At 55.4% G+C, this 2682-nt stretch overlaps 1 protein-coding gene across 1 annotated transcript in view; it reads left to right on the forward strand.

The window, feature by feature from the left end:
- The first annotated feature begins 6 nt into the window (after positions 1-6).
- The window catches only part of WNT6 (wingless-type MMTV integration site family, member 6), an 18462-nt gene continuing 15786 nt past the window's right edge, over positions 7-2682 (forward strand). Inside the window, exon 1 of the mRNA XM_011964619.1 lies at positions 7-53. The gene's annotated coding sequence lies outside the window, so the exon portion shown is untranslated. The remainder of the gene's footprint in view (positions 54-2682) is intronic.

Raw genomic sequence — 2682 nt, forward strand, 5'->3', positions numbered from 1 at the left:
GGGCTGCTGCTGCTGCTGCTCCTGTGCCCAGCGCACGTCGGCGGACTGTGGTGGTGAGTCTGGCTCTCCTGGAGCGGCTCTGGACGCTGGAGGGTGGGGACTCCGGGACCCAGGACCGATTGGGGTGTTCCGCAGCCTCCGGGCTCTACCTGCTTTCAGAGCCCAGCTTTCTGGCCTCCACCGGGGGCCTTTCTGAACGCCACTTCGAGGTTCCTAACCCCTGGGCACATTCTATTGTGTTTCCTCCTCCCGGGTTCTCCCCCCGCCCCCGCCAAGTTATGCGCTCACCCAGCTCACCAAGGAACAGGCGGGTGGGTAGGAAAGAGCTTTCGGAAAGACACATACCCGAGGAAAAGAATGTGTGAGGAGGGCCCTGGATTCAGGGTAGGGGGCTGGATTTGGAGAAGACAGGAACAAGGTGGGAAGCCACAAGGCAGAGAGGACCACACAGCTGCCCCTTCCCCGCCCTGCTTTGCCTACCAACACACCAGCTTCTCTCCGGGCTCCTGTGGAGTGGACCGTAGTGGCGAGAGAGGGAATATAAAGGGGAAAGTGAGTCAGGACCCTGGTTTTCTCTACCTCGTCCTACCCGAGCAAGGAAAAGGAGGAGAGGAAGGAATGGGACCCAGGCGCCCAGCCCTTCCAGACGTGGGGGTCATGACTGAAAAAAAAATGTGCAGCCTGGGAGATAAGTGACCGGGAGGGTCCTGCGGGAAGGGAGAGGGGCCTGGTCAGCCAAGGGACGGGGGCGTCTTCCCAGGCTTGGCCCTAGCTAGAAGGGACACCTAGGCAGTGAAGGTTGCGGGAGCTTCGAGCCCTGGGGGTGGGGCCGAAGCGGAGAAGGAGGGTGCCCGGCCGGGACGGCTCAGAGATCCAGATCCAGAGGACTTTTTTTCCCCTTGGTCTCCAGAGCCGCAAACCCTCGCCCGGAATAGCTCAGTGTTTAGAGAGGAGGGACTTGGACTACAACGCTGACGGGTTAGCCAATCTTAAGAAGGCAGGGTCGTGCCTATTTGCATATTGCCACGTGATTGGCTGGTTGTCGACCCTCCGCTCCACCCTCGCCCCCCAGATTTGGAAGAGAGGCAGATCCCGGTGCTCTGGAGAGATAGGGAGTGGGATACCCACACAGCGAGCGGCGGGCCGCAATCCTCCGTGATGCGGGGAGCCGTCCCACGCGAGTGTCACGGAAGGGGCGAACCGAGGACGACCCAGGTCCCAACTAGGGAACACATGCCCTTTAATCCGGCTTAGTATAATGCAGTGGCAGCTTCGAAGCAGATAGATCTAAGATCTAAACATTATGTTTGTGATCTTGGGCTAGTCACTTCCTTTCCCTACCTCTCAGTCTTGACTGGAAATAGGATAACAGTCTCCCTACCTGGCAGGCTTGCTGGGAAGGTTAGGTAGGAGGACGTGTAGAATAACAGGACCTTAGGAGGTACTTAGTATATGCGGTGCCCTCCTCACAACCCAGCTTCTCCTGGCCAGGGTCCCCAGGATTGAAAAAGGGAATTCATTTAAATTTAAAATCCAGAGTTTCAAGGAAAATGTTGTAAAGGAATCTCTTTTCCCCATAAACGCCTTTCCTAACTTTGCCCTTTTTCAAGGTATGGGGATGGGGTCCCTCCCTGATGGCCATTGTCTTCCTTCCCCTCCCTCCCCGTCTGTCTAAATCATTCTTATCCTTACAGTTAAAATACCACTTCCACCCTGAAGCTGCCCCCTTGTCCTCCTTCCATTGGCTTCTCTGTGCTCCCACTGTATCACAAACATTGGGCAACCATGCTAGTTACTGCATTTGGCTGACAACAGTCCTTTAGGTCTCTCTTCCCTGCTCCTGGAAGGCAGATACCTTGTCTTTAGGAGCCCTGAGGCCTAGGAGAGTGTTGGTGCTGGAGACGGGTTTGTGGAGTGTCGTTGGACAGGCTGATTCACCTTTCTGGGCTCTATATCTGTGGGGGTTCCTTTGTTCAGGAGGGACTCCTGGGTGGCAGCCAAGCCAAAGGAGAGCGGCCTGGTCCCTGAGAGACTGACCCTGAAGCTAGGAAGAAGGGAGTGGGGGAGGAGGTGACACGGGCAGGTGTGGGAGAACACAGAGGCCTTCATGGCCACAGCTGCAGGGTGTGCCGGGTGAGGAGTGAGGGGCCCCCGTGATAAGGTGTCCAACTGCCTTGCTCAGATGTGCCTCAGAGGGAATGAGCCTCTCCTGCCTGCCTTGGCCCCTTCACTCTCCTCTATTTATTTTCTTTCTTTATTTCTATTTTTATTTATTTATTTATTTATTTACTTACTTAGAGACAGAGTCTCGTTCTGTCGCCCAGGCTGGAGTGCAGTGGTGCGATCTTGGCTCATGGCAACCTGTCTCCCGGGTTCTAGTGATTCTCCTGCTTCAGCTTCCCAAGTAGCTAGGACTACAGGCGCCCACCACCATGCCTGGCTAGTTTTTGTATTTTTAGTAGAGACAAGGTTTCACCACGTTGGCCAGGCTGGTCTCAAACTCCTGACCTCAAGTGATCTGCCCACCTCGGCCTCCCAAAGTGCTGGGATTACAGCCATGAGCCACCACGCTCAGCCTCTTTTATTTTTTATTTTTTGAGATGGAGTCTTGTTGTGTCACCCAGGCTGGAGTGCAGTGGCACAATATTGGCTCACTACAGCCTCTACCTCCCGGCTCAAATG

This window comes from Mandrillus leucophaeus, unplaced genomic scaffold (genome assembly GCF_000951045.1).
Source record: "Mandrillus leucophaeus isolate KB7577 unplaced genomic scaffold, Mleu.le_1.0 Scaffold70, whole genome shotgun sequence".
NCBI classification, from domain to species: Eukaryota; Metazoa; Chordata; class Mammalia; order Primates; family Cercopithecidae; genus Mandrillus; species Mandrillus leucophaeus.